Source organism: Silene latifolia, chromosome 11 (genome assembly GCF_048544455.1).
Source record: "Silene latifolia isolate original U9 population chromosome 11, ASM4854445v1, whole genome shotgun sequence".
In the NCBI taxonomy this organism is placed as follows: domain Eukaryota; kingdom Viridiplantae; phylum Streptophyta; class Magnoliopsida; order Caryophyllales; family Caryophyllaceae; genus Silene; species Silene latifolia.
Window position 1 is genome coordinate 121928302 of NC_133536.1, and position 17165 is coordinate 121945466.

The 17165-nt window shown below is 44.1% G+C and overlaps 1 long non-coding RNA gene across 1 annotated transcript; it reads right to left on the bottom strand.

Annotated features, from left to right (window-relative positions):
• Positions 1–1344: 1344 nt before the first annotated feature.
• Positions 1345–3227, bottom strand: LOC141615059 (uncharacterized). Its single transcript, XR_012529585.1, has 2 exons — positions 3050–3227; positions 1345–1615 (listed from the first exon to the last, which is right to left on the bottom strand). It is a non-coding gene; the product is annotated as an uncharacterized LOC141615059 (long non-coding RNA).
• Between the last annotated feature and the right edge of the window lie 13938 nt (positions 3228–17165).

Here is a 17165-nt window from a genome sequence, read left to right on the forward strand (position 1 = left end):
TAAGGAAGAAGTGGACAAGCAATTCAAAGCCGGGTTCATCAAAGTTTCCGAGTATTCTGACTGGGTAGCTAACATAGTACCTGTACCCAAAAAGGATGGGAGAATCCGTGTTTGTGTTGACTTTAGGGACTTGAACAAAGCGAGTCCAAAAGATGACTTCCCTCTACCTCACATTGACATATTGGTAGACAATACTGCAGACCACGCATTACTATCCTTCATTGATGGATATGTGGGTTATAACCAAATCAAGATGGCCATGGAAGATATGCATAAGACCGCGTTCGTCACCCAATGGGGAACATATTGTTATACAGTAATGCCGTTCGGATTGATCAACGCCGGAGCTACATACCAACGCACCGCGACTACACTCCTACATGACATGATGCACAAAGAAGTTGAGGTATACGTAGATGACATGATCGTCAAATCCAAGGAAAGAGAGGGACATATTGCGAACCTTCGCAAGTTCTTCGCAAGGCTACGAAAGTACAACATGAGACTCAATCCTCAGAAATGTACATTTGGGGTAACATCTGGCAAACTCCTAGGATACGTTGTTAGCCAACGGGGTATATAAATAGATCCTTCCAAAATCAAAGCTCTGATCGAAATGCCACAACCTCAAACAGAAAAAGAAGTCAGAGGATTCCTGGGAAAAGTGCAGTATATAAGTCGATTCATATCGAAACTTACGATGATTTGTGACCCTATCTTCAAGAAACTCAAGAAAACAGACCATACCATGTGGGATGATGATTGTCAAAAGGCGTTTGACCAAATCAAGGAGATATTGGCTAAACCACCAGTGCTCATGCCGCCGCAACGAGATAAACCTCTTGGTTTATATCTCACAGTAACTGAAACCGCCATGGGTGCCATGCTAGCTCAAACTGTAGGAAGCGAAGAAAGAGCTATTTACTATCTAAGTAAGAAGTTCTTGGAGTACGAGTGCAAATACTCACAACTCGAAAAGACATGCCTCGCTCTTGTGTGGGCAACGAAGAAGCTACGTCATTATATGCTTAGCTACTCCGTCAAGATATACTCCAAAATGGACCCCGTCAAATACCTCTTCGAGAAACCCGTCCTCAACGGACGTCTGGCAAGATGGACTCTGATGCTCTCGGAATTTGACCTCAAATATGTGCCACTGAAAGTTATAAAAGGTCGCGCCATCGCCGAATTCTTCGCAGAAAATCCTATCAATGACGCACAAACCATAGATACTTGGTCATTTTGTCACACCCTCAATTATAGCGGAAAAGTAAACACGTAATTCTACAGAAAAACTGGTAGGATATGTTTGTAATTGGTTCAACTAGCCAAAAAAACCTGTAATTTCAAAAATTTTCTAAACCAATCACAACATTTCCAACATTCCCAAGAGGCGGGTGCCAAAACCTGCAATGCTAACGAACTACTTTACATGCCATAGCTAACGATAAGAAAATGTAATGATACAAACCCAAAATAGAAAAGGGAGACATATGTCCCTAAAATGTATGTGACATAAAAAGGGTTTAAGGTCACAATGAAATAAAACCAGTCTAGGTCCCAAGGTTACTTTGCTCGCTAGCTCGTCCATGTACCCCATATATGCATCACCTACCTGTCATTCGCATTTTATACAAATACGAAAGCCACAGTCAGTGGGGAGTAACTCCGAGTTCTCCCAGCCACGAAATGTCATAATTAATATAACATGTAAACATAAGAATATGAATACGAATCACACAATGCCTTAGCATATAGATGCTAGACAATCGTGCTTATCATGTGAACAACAATATAACAACACATAGTCCTAGCATGTGAATACTAGACCGACTCAAGCTACACTATCATGTGAGTCACATAACATCCAGGAATCCAAACTCTATCAACCATAGCCGGCTTGCATCTCATCTTCTATGATTCATAGAATCATCAAACAAGAAAGGGCAATATATCAAAGACAGGCATAAGTTCTTAGTACCGTCAATAGTCACTTTGTAACTCGAGTCTATACCACGAGGTAGGGAAGGTAATCGAACCGGTATCTTGGCTCAGCGGTTACTATTAAGAAAACATGGCCAAGAGACAACACAACCCTAGCCTAAAATCTGCGCAGACCTAGACATGCGGATACACACCACCGCACCCAAGACCCACAACTTTTTTTAAAACAAAGTGAAGTGAGTACCCTAAGGACACCACCGAAGGGTTGGCTAGTACTTAAGCTGACCCCATACTATCAAAATAAGTACCTGGGGTCATGCCCCAACTTGGATATAAATCCACTAGTCAGGAACACAAAGGCTATCAAGCAGTGAACATATACTCGTCAGAGACTATAAAGACCTATCTATGATGAAGGCCGAAATACTCACCTAGGACCTAGTCCCAGCTAGTCCCAGCTTGAATACTTTAGCCCACACCACCCACGACTCACCACACAAGTCAATTGAGACACCCACTTAACCATAAGAGGGCAAAAAGTCCCACTTACCAACATGAATTCTAACATTCTATCATGTAAAAGGCTATATAATATTGTCTATTCAGCAGATAAACCAACAGTTCCTCAATAAGTACTCAATACTAATTTCCAATCCTAGCAATTATAACAATATTTAAGGCTTTAGGGGAATCTAGGGCCATTTCTACAATATAAGATACTATTAAATACAATCAACTATACATGTGAACCTAAGATATAATAAATGGCCTAAAACAAGAAAAAGGCCGATTATCTAATTCATTCAACCGAATTTTTACCCGCAACCCCAGCCCTGCGACAGGTACGGGTTAAATTGCGGCTGACCAATCACTCAATTAACTGACATCGCATCAGTCAAAGGGACTAAGGCTCAGTTTTCGGCACAATCATCAAAACATTACACTTATCACTATAACATTCATTTTTAGCCTATTAATTACAATTTCAATTTATAAACTATCCTAACATGTGATAATTATCAATCACCTAAACACTTATCAAACAACAAACACAACATCAACTACTAATGTGACATTAATTCGTCGAGTAACTCGGAATAGTTACCTTACGCTAGCAAAGAGACAAGTAATAAACTTGAGAAAGCTTCTAAAACCCCAAAATTACACTTCATCTTCAACCCCATATGAGCCACCTTAGCGCAATTCGCACTTTCGTGAAAACGTCGACCTGGATGTATACTTGTACGAATCCTCCTAATAGATGGATGCAGAAAGTAAGTTGTGAAAACTTTCAATAGGGAAGGTGACCTTCCCACATCGGTAGAAGAGGGGAACGAAGCATGATTTATAATCATGTGGCTACCTCTTCCTAATGTGACGCGTTTTAAAGCCGTGAGGGAGTTGTGTCTCCCAGAGCGGACAATATCACGTTAGCAGGTTACCTTGGGCTGTTACACATTTCCCGACGAGGATGTACTTCAGACTGATGTAGACTCCTGGGACCTATACTTTGATGGAGCATCAAACTTAAGAGGATTCGGAATAGGAGTGTTGCTCATTTCTCCTGAAGGTGAGCATACACCGATTGCTGTCAAACTCGACTTCGAGGTGACAAACAATCTTTGCGAGAATCTGAAGCTTGTCTCATTGGACTACAAGCGGCAGTAAGCTTAGGCATTAAAAACCTCCGAGTACATGGAGATTCATCACTGATCATCAACCAAGTTACAGGATCTTGGAAAATCCGAAGCGAAAGCCTCGCACCCTATCAGGCTAGGATAGACCAAGTCGCTCAATTCTTCGATCACGTAACATACCTACACCTACCTCGGGAGGAAAATCAATTCGCAGACGCTCTTGCGAAATTTGCATCTTTGATAAATATGCCAGATCACATGATAGAAATGCCCTTGTGTATCGAACGACGGTCAGAGCCGGCTTATGTCCATCAAATCACCGATGAAGAAGAGATCGCACAGGAACCCTGGTTCCAAGCAGTCCTGAATTTCAAGCTTAATGGTACCTATCCACCAGATATGGACAAGAGGGGACAACGCGCTATACGCCTATTAGCTTCCCAATACACTCTGATGCAAGGAGAATTATACAAAAGAACACCTCTTGTTGTAGTCCTACGTTGCCTTGATCATTCACAGGCACGGAAGGTGATGGAAGAAGTCCACGACGGAGAATGCGGTCCTCACATGAGTGGGCTCATGATGGCAAAGAAAATCACACGTTTGGGATATTATTGGACCACAATGGAATCCGATTGCATCAAATACGTGAGACATTGCCACAATTGTCAAATCTTCGGGAATGTACAACATGTCCCTCCTTCGTTGCTCTACACGATGACATCTCCTTGGCCATTCTCTGCATGGGGAATTGACATAATCGTGAAAATAACCCCAGCCGGAACAGGAGGTCACTGTTTCATTCTAGTGGCGATTGACTATTTCACCAAATGGGTAGAAGCGGCTTCCTACACTGGTCTTACGACCAAAAATGTGGCCAAATTCATACAAAACAACATCATCTGTCGATATGGTTGCCCACATGAGATCATTAGCGATAATGGGTCACACTTCCAAGCTGAAACCGAGCAATTGCTAGCCAAATACAAGATTAAGCATCACCACTCTTCGCCCTATAGACCACAGACTAACGGCGCGGTAGAGGCAAAGAAACAACAAGAATGTTGTCACAATTCTCAAGAAAATGATTGACAACTATAGAGATTGGCCAAGCAAGATACCTTTCGCCTTATGGGGGTACCGTACATCTGTCAGGACGCCCACTGGGGCTACTCCTTTCTATTTAACCTACGGAATGGAAGCTGTACAACCAGTCGAGCTAGAGATACCATCCTTGCGTATTCTACTAGAAAGTCAAATCCCGGAGGCCGATTGGAAGAGGGATAGGTATGAAGAACTCATCCTCCTGGATGAACGTAGGCTACGGGCCTTACATAAATGTCCAAACATATCAAGCACGTATCAAACGAGCTTTCAACAAAAGGGTTAGGCCAAGAAACATCAAAGAAGGAGACTTAGTACTCAAATCGGTTAGAGCTCTTTTACCTGTCGACCCAAGGGGAAAATTCAAACCTAACTCGGCCGGACCATTTCTAGTCAAATCCATACTCCCAGGGGGTGCGGTTAGAATTACAGACCTAGATGGGAATGAGTTTTCAAACCCCACAAACCTTGACCAATTGAAACGGTACTATGCCTAGAATAGGAACAAACACGCGCCGCGCGTAAACCCATGTGTCGCTCTTGTGGCACTAAATGAACGGCCCCTGGCCAAGCTGAAATAAGCTAAATGTCACTGTGCTCTTGCATTTGGACAAGTTTGTCATCCTCATATCATCAAACAAACTAAATTCGCACCTCCAGAGTAAGCAAAAGCTCATGCTTATTTTCTATGTTCATTACAAGCTCTTGCTTCGAACAATTATTCTTTTACATTTACTCGAACTACGCGCAAGGGTTTGATTTCGCTTTTTAAGTGAATACGTAGGCAATCCTTCACGGGATTCAACCCATTATATCTAAAATGTAAATAGAAGGACATTTGCATTGCATTTGAAATTCAACAAGAATAATAAAGTAGAAAATCTTAACGGTTTCATAACCATTTAACCTTTTTTGTTTCATTCGCTTTCTAATAATAGTACGTTACATAATAAAGATAGAATAGGCTAGGATTCTAAAAATCCCTCCTTTTTATTACAACAATAATAATAATACTAAAATAATAATAAAGAGACTTGGGCTATTCCTCCATTTTCCCCTTGCCCTTGTCATTCTTGTCATATTTCCCGTCACGACCTCGAGCCGGGCGCTCTTGCACCACTTCAGACCTAATCACCAACGGTCTTTCTCGAGGCCTGACTCTGCCGTTCTTGCCAACCACCATTTCCGCGACAGGAGTAGTCTTTGATTTCTTTGAAGGATGAATGACCTGAAATCCGGCTTCTTCTTCCCCCTCTGTCAGATGCTTCTCCTTCCCCTTCTCTCCCTCGCGCACCTTGAAATCGACAGGCTCGCGTTTCCTCAGTCTCTCGCGCTCTTCCGGAGTTGCAGCCTTTCTCCACCTCAGATAAGAATCCGACACCCACAAAGCATTGGTGGAGAAGCTCAAGAACCACATGTTTCTTTGGGCCCATTTAACAGCCCACTCTCTTCGGCTTTCCGTAGTAAGTGCCATAGCAGTCTGCGGGACGGTGTCAAGCCTTGGGATCGTCTGTTTCAACCCAACTTGCCTCATCAATCTCTCCGGGAAGATGCATACCATTAGAGCTGATCAAGTGCGGGCCGACCCATTTGGCCCAGCCCGTTCGGCCCGCTAAAATGGCGGGCTTGGACAAGAAAAATCAAAAAGTAAACGGGTAACGGACAAGAAAACTAGGCCCGCTATAATAAATGGACGGGCTTGGACTAAACAAAATTGCCCATAGGCGGCCCGCTAGGCCCGCTATTATTAGTAACCTCATAAAAGTCCTCAAACCCTCAATCCTCAGACGTTCTCTGACGTTTTCTGCTCATTTCATTTGCAATTTGTACACTCTAAATCAATTAGGTAGCGCAAATGAATACTTATGCCTTACGTATAAGTGGAGACTGTTGCTATTTACACTTGTCGTATAAAGATTCTCCGAGAATGGACATGCTAACGAGATTGTCATATAAAGATAGTACCTTTCAAGTATTTACACAGGAGTGTATGTAACCGCTAAAAGTGCCACACAAATACCGTGGCAAAAATGAACTTTTATGTTTTGTAGTAGAACATTGCCAAACTTGTGTTTTTTCCAAAATCTAGTAAACTTATCTTTTGAAAATTAGTATACTTTTTTAGGGCAAGGTTTTAAAGATAATTGTTAAGATTTAGGGGATGTAGCGATAACAAACTCGTGTTTTAATAGAAACACTAATTTTTATATTTTATTTTAGTCAGGCCCACGGGCCGGCCCGCTCTCTTGAAGTGGGCGGGTACGGACAGTGGAAAATGGCCCGCTTAGCGGGCTCGGGCTATAAAATACGGCCCGCCGGACACTTTTTTAGCAGCTAGGCCCGGCCCATGTTCGGCCCAAGCCCGCTTTTGATCAGCTCTACATACCATAAACTCCAATCCAGGAATGCGCACGGACCTAGTAGGATCCAAAGAAGACACTCCAGTGACAGACTTGAGGTGCCACCACGGTACGACCCACCTAATCAACGGACCATCGTCATTCTTCAGCTTGTTCTTCCAATAATAGCAGACCCGACTGAAGTCCACCATATACAACCGCGTCCTCATCGCAATCGAACGAGCATGATAGGAAAGTGCATGAACTGGGGGCTCGATCAATCGGAGCCGTTCCATAAGCCAAACCTACCAAGAGCAGGCATTAGACATCGAAAAAAAAAAAACGAAAAAAAAACGAAAAAAAAAAAAAAAAAAAAAAGATGTCTTTTACCTGCAAAATGACGGGACTCCCCAAGAACGGCAGATCGCGGTTGGATTTCCTATTATCCAAACCCAAAATGATCTCTCCTAAGCATAAGCAAGTGGGCTCTGCGCGACTCCATTTGCTCAATAAGGCTCAAAAGACGGGGATCACCTCTCAAGTCTTCGTCAACGTGTCCCTGGAAGACGTACACGTGCAGCAAACAAAAGCCAAATGCCCTCCTCCTAGCAACATGAGAAACAGTAGGGTCGGCCCTGTTGATGAATCGGTCTATAAAATCCAACATCCTCACGCCTTTCGGGGTAACTAGACGATCCATCTCAAGTCTAGTCAGTCCAAGCAAGTCTCTGAATTTGCTCTTGTACCCTTGTGAAGTAGAAGGGATGGCAGGTAAATGTTCGGGGTCCCACCCACCAATAGCAGCAATTTCTTCAGGAAATGGGCAAATGTCACCTCCTGGGAATGCGAAAACATGATAATTCGGGTCCCAATAGTCAAGGCAAGCATCCAAGAACGGTTTTACTACCTTAATGAGTTTCAGACTCAACAAAGATCCAAGGTTATAAGCACCCATGTCGTGCTTCTCCATATTCGAAAACTCGTTGGTCCATTCCTTCAAGCGGATCTCCAAAGTACTCATAATGACAAATTTTCTCTTAAAGATTTATTTTGAGAGTTTTATGTGAATAGACGAGGAGGAAACGGAAGAATTATGTGAATTAAACGCCCCGTCGACGCTTCTATTTATACTAATTGCTGTTTCCAAAAATCCGCCAGAACGGACCTGCTTGGGAACAGGCGCAGCACTCGCTGCGCCTCTTCCCTAGACTCACTTCCGTGATTTCCGCGTTTGGATCTTTCCTAATTCTATAACGAATATTTTCCTATTCCTATGGGATTTTATTTTGGTAAATACGAGAAGTTTACCATGTTTCAAGTTTCCTAATTTCGCGGGCACGCATTTCGAGACGACATCGACAGTTCGCCATTTTACCACATGTGCACATTTTCATTTTACGAAATACATTTCATTTTCATTTTTTTTCCAATTCATCATTTTAGGACATAATTTCCATTATAATTCATTTATTTTACCAAATTTCTACACGTATATATTATTTTTTGTTTATTTTCTTAATTTCATTTCCACATTTCTAACTTACAGATTTCTTTTTCTTTTCTTTTTAGGGGGTAACCCTCCCTACCGTCCGGTCATTTCCGGCAAAATTTTTGCTTTTCCTCGTGTTCTTTTGCGTCTCATTTTGCGCTGATTAAAGGCCTTATGTATATAAAATGTATGTTTTGCGTGACTTCTATGTAAATTTCGGCAGCATGACGGCGCAAACCGTTATCTACCAAACCTGTTCAAAGAACTAACCTGCAGGTACAAGCAAACTGGGGGCTTGCGCCCCGAACGAAGTCCAAAAGTCCAAGCAAACTGGGGGCTTGCGCCCCAAACAGAGTCCAAAAATGTTTCAAAATCAGATGTCGTCCAAATGTACAAGTCTACAAAACTACACAAAACTACTGCTGGGCGCCCTCCAACTCTGCAACTCTCGCCACCAGAACGGCGATCTCGGCGTCCCGAACCTCGAGCTCCCTCAGCAAGCGAGCCGTCTCCTCCCGAGACTGGGTCAACTCTCGCTCCAGCTCGCGGTCACCCTGTAAACAGCAACAAATTGGCTCATGTCACTTGATTCAAGCAAAATTGGAAATAAAAAAAAATCAAAATCAAAAAATCAAATAAGGTTCATACCTGACGACCTCGACCACCGACGAGTGCCTCGATGGCAGTAGCTCGCAGCCGGTTGGCCACCCTCCATAGCGCCACGAACCGGGACGGCGCGACCTGCATTATCAAAAGAAATTCTCAACAAATTTAGCAAACTCAATAAAATGTGTTCTTACACAAAAGTCATACAAGTTGGAGGCTTACCCTCCGAATCGATCTTTGCCGATCATCTAAGCCAGCATCCGTCACAGCTACGTCGAAGTCACGCAACTCGGAGATCGTCGTCCTCCCGGTCGCGTCAGTGTACTCGAGGGTCTCGGGGTACTCTGGGGGCTCGATGCCCGCCGCCTCAACCTCCTGCAAAGACAAATAGCTCTCATTAATCGATGATCTTTCGTCGTAATTCTCAAAATCAAATCAAGAAAAAAGTAAAAGATACTCACCACTACCGGCCAGTACGCCAACCTCCCGTAAAGGAACGCCGAGTAGTCCTCGCCAGGCAGAAGAAGGTCGTCGCCACTGGCACCAGCCAAGTCCACCTCCCTCTCAGCCTCAGAAGGCTCCCTAAACATCGTCCTGGGAGGATCGACGGGAACCGTCAACGCGTCCCGAGAGCACTGACGAGCCAACCGCTCGCCCAAGTACCACACGGGACCCATCGACGTCCTCAACAGCAGTCGGCTCGGGCTTTTAGGTCGAAGGACCTCAGCGACGAAAGGGGGCACTCCTGCGTACTCCGCCCAAGGTCTGGGCACCCACTGTGACAATATAAAAGCACAGATCATTCCTATGACCAATTAAAAGCAAAGTATAAGAAGAATAAATGAATACAAATGGGATACTCACGCTGCTCAGCTGAAGAGCGTTCACGTCCCGCCGGTAGACATTGTGAGAAGAACGCTTGCTCTTCGTCCGGCACATGACCCAATCCCTCACCACGGGATAGGCCCTCTCCAACGGCTCCGTCCTCTTGGGCGCGAGGCCCGGAAAGTAGGAGTACACCCACTTTGTAAAAATGAATAATCAATGACAATCTTTCGTGATTTGATAAAGAAAGGAGTTTACTTTGGTCTAAAGGAAGGTTCATACCTCCAATAGTAGCCCAGGTCCGACAGCGCCAGGAGAAGTCCCCTTCTCCATCAACTCCGGACGAACCATGGCCCTCATAAAGCGGATGAGGACCGCAAACCAGCAAATGACCCGGTCCCAACGCCCTAGGGAACTCAGTCGAAAGAAAGGGAAGGAGCTTCGTCGATGACCTCTCGCCCTTGTCTCCGAGGTAAATCGAAGACGAAACCACCAAAGCCACAGACGAGCCCTCCGCTCACCAGACAGGGGAGGAGGAGCCGTCTCCCTCCCATCAATCGTCACCGGCGCCGGGGTCTTCCCGCAAAGTAGTCTCGAACGTAGGAACGGGTACCAAACCCGACATCAGAATGACCTTCGGCGACAAGTTCCACCCGATCAATCTCCTCGCCTCGGCCGAGTCCGCCCTCATGGCGCTCTCGGCCACACCATCTCCTCGGCCCCACACCTGGACGGAAATCATGCCGTAATCCTCCGAGTGACTCCCACCTCACCAAAAGGTAGGTGAAACGTGGAAGTCGTGTCCCAAAATCGGTCCAAGAAAGCGCGGACCAGGCTAAGGTTAGCCCGCAACTTCCTCTTCACGATATCCCTCCAGACCTGAACCAGAGGACCGAACGCTCCACGCTCGATCATGGCCCTCTCCTCCGCCGACAGCTGCTCGTAGTGCTCCATCGCTGTCGTGTAACCCGAGAACGACCTGATGTTCCCGGCCTCCTATTACGATTTGAAACAAAGCTATCTTTAGTTTTGAATAAAATTTGAAAGAAATTTCGACAAAAAGAATGAAAGAGGATGGGTGTGAGTAGTGAATTCCTATTTACCAAGCTCTTCACCGTCCTGTAGGATAGGTGACCCTCTGCAGCCCACACGAGGTGCCTACTCTCCCAAGTCTCAGCCCACGCAGGAGCTCCTCTCAGCTGACGACCCCCTCGCCCGACGTTGGCCCGTCTCGGGGCCTCCTCCTCCTCGACGGCCTCCTCCTCGTGAGCCTCGTCTCCAGAAGCCATCACCGCAGCGGTAAAGGCCTACTCTAAAGCCTCCTCAATAGTAGTGGCGTCTATCTCCATGGGAGCTCTCCCAGAAGTAGAAGCCTCATCACCTGCAACGTTAAAGCAAAATCGGGCCGCGTCATACGACGACAAGCCTTTGTTAAGGGGTTTTCGAGCCGTCAAAACCCTGAAACTACTCCTCCCGTGCCATCCTTGGCCACGTTCCCACAAACCCGATCACTCATGCGATAAATTGGGTCAAGTAAAGTCCAATTCGAAGCCTAGTTCTGGGTTCGAGTCGGAAATTCGGCAGCATTTCGCTATAACGGTGATTATGCCCTAGAGAAGTGTCCTGAAAAAGTTGTCACAAACCAAAATTCCAAGATGGTAGAAAGTTTACCCATCATTCAAGGATCCCAAATATCAAATTCCATCGCAAATGGGCAATCCTAAGGCTATTTTCGAAGCAATTTACGGTTCAGTTGTAAAACCGTCTCAAAATTCACTCAAAGGCTCAAAACTTGATGAAAATTCAAAGCGAGTGCATGGTTGTGTTCCTAACACTACCTCCTATCCATTTCTAACATCAATTTGGCAAGGCAAGTCCGTTTGGGGGAAAAGCCCCAAATTTTCGATCAAAAGGGTCGAAAACCCTAATTTTCGCGGCTCAAAATTAGACGAATGAAGAAGATTAATGCAAGATCAAGACACATACCTCGATTAGTCATGTTTAAAGCAAGCTTTTGAATCAAACCTTGGCTGAAATGGTGAAGATTTGGGAGAGAAACGAGTGATTTATGTTTCGAATGAAAATAAAACAAATGCCTCTGATTTTCGCGTTTTTACGCAGGAAAGCCAAATTGGGGAAAAGACGCAGCAGGCGCTGCGCCTCTTCCAAGAGACGCAGCTCTTGCTGCGCCTCTTCCTTCTGTTCCCTCCACATGGATTTTCAAAAATTCGTTATAAGTTCGTTATTTGTGGGCCCATCTTTGGTGCGCCTCTTCCTCGATGCAATTTTACTCTTTTGGTCCGTTCGACGATTTTCTTTCGTTCCGACTCGCATTTCCAAGCCAGTAGCGGACTGTCATTCCTTCCAAGGCTCATTTTGCTTATCGCAACAAGCATTTACTCATTTACAAAATTTGACACACCTTCATTATGTCTCAAGCGAGAGTAAGCGTACGCACTGTCTCTCTCAAGACGTGAGGATTGACATCTACCTAAGCAGATTTTTTCCCTCTAGCAGTTCCCAGCCGCGTCCTGCCACTTAATATTTGTCCCCAGCGCAGCAGTATTTTGCATTATTGCTCACTCAAGATTTCTTCCATGACGATCAAGATGTTCCTAGGTCGTCAAAATATTTGTCCCCAAAAAAAAAAGATTTTTCAAAGATTGCTCACTCAAGATTTCTTCCATGGCGATCAAGATGTTCCTAATCGTTAATATATTCCCCAACAAGAGTTCGCTTGAGACCGACGCAAGCCGATTCAACCTCAAGTTTTTGCCAGAGTTCGCTTGAGACTGACGCAAGCGGATGCCCCAGCAGTTTCTACCGACGTCCTGCTACCCTCACTATATTTTGTGTTTCCCCGCGGAGTTCGACAGGGTATCGTTCTCCAGAAGTTCCTATACCCAAACCTTAGCTACCTTTAAGTTGACCTTATTGTTAGGCCTCCTTCCCGTCAATGCTTTAGGGCCCCACACCCTAGCACAATCCCTATATATCCTTTAGGTCTTACCCTTAGCTCCCATGCTCAACCTTAGCTCCTACGCAACTCCGAAAGCATCTCGAGAAAGAAGTCTCAGGTATGGTCTCTTCTTATGGCTGGCAAGCCTCCTTACGTAGTCTAATGGACTTTAAACGACCCTCCCCGATAGTCGACAGACTCTAAAATGTTCCCGACGACAGGTCCTTGGCTCAGACCCCTTGAGCCGCCTCGCGTCGCCATAGTCGTCAGGTTGTAATCTTCGATTGACCTGATGGCTATACTTTGACTTTCACCTTGTCCAAGCCTCAGTCAAAGTGGGGGCTCTGTAGATACCTCATTTCTGCACCTCCCGCAAACCACCCGGTGATGATTGGGCCGCATGTTCAATACGCGGAACGATTTGTGACAGTTCGTAAGATTATCGTCAAGTGATTGCTCAAATATTAATGTCTACCTCTTAGTTGTCATCTACGTCCTGATACGGTCGTTTTGGCAGTAATTAGAGTACATTCGGAGTCCGGGTCAAAAACCGTCTCCATTTTCTGATAACCGTTAAATCCCGAGTCAGAATGTTCTGGAATGTTCCGGATATTTCTATTTCATATTTCACAAATTTTATCTTTCGGCAAATAATATCCCGTAATATTCATAAGATATTCGAATTATTTCCGTCCTACCATAACTCAAACGCGGAAATCTTTCTTCAGCAGAAGGAAACCTCCTGGGAACAAACGCAGCAGGCGCTGCGCCTCTTCCAAGAGACGCAGTGGCTGCCGCGCCTCTTCCCAGTGCCCTTTCTCGCATGTTTTACGTATCTTTTTCATATCTTTCCGAGATTCACTTCCAAAGAGTCTCCGAAACCCTAATCCCGTCGCGTGATTAGTATAAATAGGAGCCTTCGCTCCTCATATTTCTCACGCGAGTGTCCGCCCTTCTCTTCTCCCCATGCATTCTAGACTTTATTCTTACTTACTGGCGCCTACGTGCTTGAACTTTCGACCACGTAAGCTCAGATCTTTCCGGGTACCAGCCTCTCCGTTGCATGACCGACCAATTTGACCAACTACACTCAATCAACTTAATTAATCAATCGTTTTCCTCTTACGAGGGCACTCTCTTTGCATTCGCGTCGAGCATTCACTAATCGATATCTTAGTCCTTCTCGTTTCGTCAACATGTAAGTCTGAGGGTGTAAATCTCTCTTTTATTTATTGTATTTTACTTTTTATATCACAATTGTAAGGTTTACGTCGAAAATACCATTAAAACCGATTTCTAAAACCCTTTGTTAAAACCTGTTTTTGCGGATTTCCAGTAGATAACCGTCGAGAAAAGACGCAAAGAATCGCTGCGCCTCTTGAAGGAGCGCAGTTCTCGCGCGCCTCTTCGTGAGGGCCGCCGCAGATTCTCGCTTCTTTTCTTCTTCGTTTGTCCTCTGTAGTTCGTGTTCAAATTCTTTCCTTTGTTTGTTTCGTCTGTTAATTCTTCGTCGTGATAGCATATAATCCACATGTATTATAATCATTCATCATTAACATGTTTTAAATGTCATAAATCTGACTTAAATCCTAAATAATCCAATATTTATGGGTTTTCGTCATAAAATTCAAACCCGGATTTTAGAGATTCAATTTGTTCATATTGAGTTTCTGGAATTCGTCATTGATATAGTTTAATCTGTTTATTCGCATGTTCTTCACATATTCGTTGAATATCCATCGTATTTAGCCTAATTGACTTATTTCAATAGAGGACTCATTAGTACTTTCTTCGCTTTCATCATAATTTCATGTAAATAATCCGTTTCCGGTTCGTCCTATCCATGTTTATCGCTTTTATGACCATCATTCACATGTAATTAACCTGTTAATCACTTTCGTCCGAGTAAATATTATCAATCAATCATTAAATTTACCAATCGACATTAACGATTTGCAGTTCCGGCTTCACAGCCAGAACTCACCCTTGGAACAGACGCAGCAACTGCTGCGCCTCTTCCAGAGGGCGCAGTCCTGCTGCGCCTGTTCCGGGATGATTTCTGTACCTGAGCTCCGTTTCTGCCTTGACCTAGTTTGTTTAGCTTACGTATAATTGACTATTATCCGTATTATCACTTTCTGTTGTGTTCGTTAATTTATTTGTTTTCATTCTTTTATTTCTTTTTCTCAAATCATCCGTTTTAAAGGTATTTTCGACATAAATCGCCTATTCCAATGTAATTAATGTAATTTTCATTCTTGTAATTTATAATCATTGTATTTCTTTCATCACTTGTATGCTTTCACATGTAAATCAACATTAAATCCTTCTTCGACCCAATTGTATGCTAAATTAATTGTTCACCGACTTAGTTAAATTCTCATATGTTAGGATTAAAACTTGGATGTTGCATTGCATGCATATAGCCGACGATATATCAAGTACGAATAACTTCCCTAATCATTAGTAGAGGCCGCTATCGAGGCGGGCGGGATTAGGTGTTCGATCAAAAGAGCTTCCTAATACGTACCCTCACCCCTTACTCCAGATCTCCGTGAGCACCCGTGTTCATTGGCATCCACGAGAGTCATTCTAGACATAGAATGCTAAGGGTAACGATTGCTTAGTGTTCATGTCACTACTTTATGTCTTGACATGACACGAGGTATTCGAACGGTTCCAATTTTCCATAAAAATTGGTGGCGACTCCATACAAAATGCAAACGCTTGTTTCGACCTTCACCAAGCGCCCCCGTGGGCGGCCCGCTGTCCACAGTTGGATGCGAGTTAATGTTCGGTCAACAGCGTCACGTTATAAATCGAGTCAGCATCGAGGCACCACACACGGTCGCCCTCGTCTTGTTGAGTCTGATCTATCTTTCCGTCCTTGTGTTGTCCGTGTTTAGTCGTTAAACCATGTCGGATTGAGATGTAACGTGAGCTGTTTTTCTTCCTTAGAGCCATGGCCCCGTCTTCAACTTCATCCAACAACAACAATGACAATAGAGACGTAACAACTGCTCAACTAGCCAGCCTGCTCACCGCTCTTAAGGTCACCCTGCACCGTGTGGAGACCCGTATCGACACTCTGGAAAAGAAGGAAATCGGAGAACACAACACTCCGCCTTTGACTAAAACCGAGAAGAGGCTCAAGATCTTGGAAGAACAACTCCTAGCCCGTGGTAACAATATCCACCTTGAGAACAATCGAAGATTCGAACCCGTTGGGGATCAACTACCCGACAACTTTACCTTGATAGATGTACCCAAGTTCAAGGGAGTGGATGACCCACTCAACCACATTTGGGCCTTCAAGGATTAGATGTCCAACAAGGGGGTCATCAATCGCCTCCTGGGTCTGTGGACATGGGCCACCCGCTCCGCGTGCACCTGCGCGTTGTGTATGTTTAAGGCGGAGGCACTTCTCCCACGGAACCTTGGATAGCCAAAGCACGTCATGAGCCGTTATCGATTCGTGAAGCATTGAAACCGGTGAAAGGTTGAATAAGCCTCCATTTGTGGAGTCGCCACCAATTTTTATGGAAAATTGGAAACGTTCGAATACCTCGGGTCATGTCAAGATACAAAGTAGTGAAATGAACACTAAGAACTCGTTACCCTTAGCATTCTATGTCTAGAATGTCTCTCGTGGATGCTAATGAACACAGATATTCACAGAGATTTGGAGTAAGGGGTGAGCGTACGTATTAGGAAGTCCCTTTACTGAACACCTAATCCCGCCCGCCTCATTAGCGTCCTCTACTAATGATTAGGGAAATCGTTCATATTTGATATGTCGTCGATTATATGCATGCAATGCAACAAACAACGTTTTAATCCTAGCATGTGAATTAAACTATGTCAATGAACAAATAATTTAGGCAAACAATTATATTGAATTGGGAATTTTAGAATTGATTACATGTGAAAGACAAATAAATAAACCATACGATAAATAAGTACGATAAATAACGATAATTGAAATAACAAGGAATTACAATGATTTAATGATTTACGTCGAAGATACACTCAAGACGGAAATTTGAAGATAAAAGAAAGGAAAATTAAAGGTTAAAAATTAAAGATAATAAAATAGGCCAGGTTAAGGGTAATATTACGATTATTAGTTAATTAATTACGTAATTAAAACTACGTCAAAGCGAGAACGAAAGTTCAGGGACATAGATCATCTCAGAAGAGGCGCATCATCTGCTGCGTCCCTTGGAAGAGGCGCAACTATTCCTGCGTCTGTTCTTGAGTTG